Genomic DNA, 624 nt, shown 5'->3' on the forward strand with positions numbered 1-624 from the left:
GTATTATTATCAGAATGAGGTTGGCATTTGGTAATAGTGTGTGAGCGAAGGCAATGGTGTGTAAGCGAAAAATAGTGATTATAGATTGCTCACTTCTAACGGCACTGCCCATCCAGTGATAGTCAACGAAATCATGAAACCTACATCAATGCAAAGCCGAAGGTTAGTACTTTCTAATGGTACCTTATTTTTCGCTCTAGATTTATTCTGTGCAGAGTTATAAAGGTTTAAAGTTTGTTTACATTTTGGCTGGAACCCCCGCGGGAGAGGCCAGTCGGGTCAAAACAATGCCCGCGGTTAAAGGGTTAATGCCACTACTCTGTTTACCTTACTGAATAACACTACTTCTTTGTTATTATCAGCGATAATGTTTTTGCCAGCGTCTGTGTGTGTGTGTGTGTGTGTGTGTGTGTGTGTGTGTGTGTTTTACCATTACATCTCATGAACGGCTTGAGCTATCAACATGAAACCTTCAGGGTATCAAGATGTGGCCAAAATCTTGGACGAGTTTGAGAAAATGGGCACTCGGGGTCAAGGTCAAAGTCACCATAATGACTGCCAAAGGTCAACTATAAACGGTTCCAGGGAGTCTGACGCACTGATTTTGCCAGCCGAGGACAGGTG

This window comes from Coenobita brevimanus, unplaced genomic scaffold (assembly GCF_032717465.1).
Source record: "Coenobita brevimanus isolate Jiangsu-jjx unplaced genomic scaffold, ASM3271746v2 jjx.HiC_scaffold_1992, whole genome shotgun sequence".
NCBI lineage: Eukaryota > Metazoa > Arthropoda > Malacostraca > Decapoda > Coenobitidae > Coenobita > Coenobita brevimanus.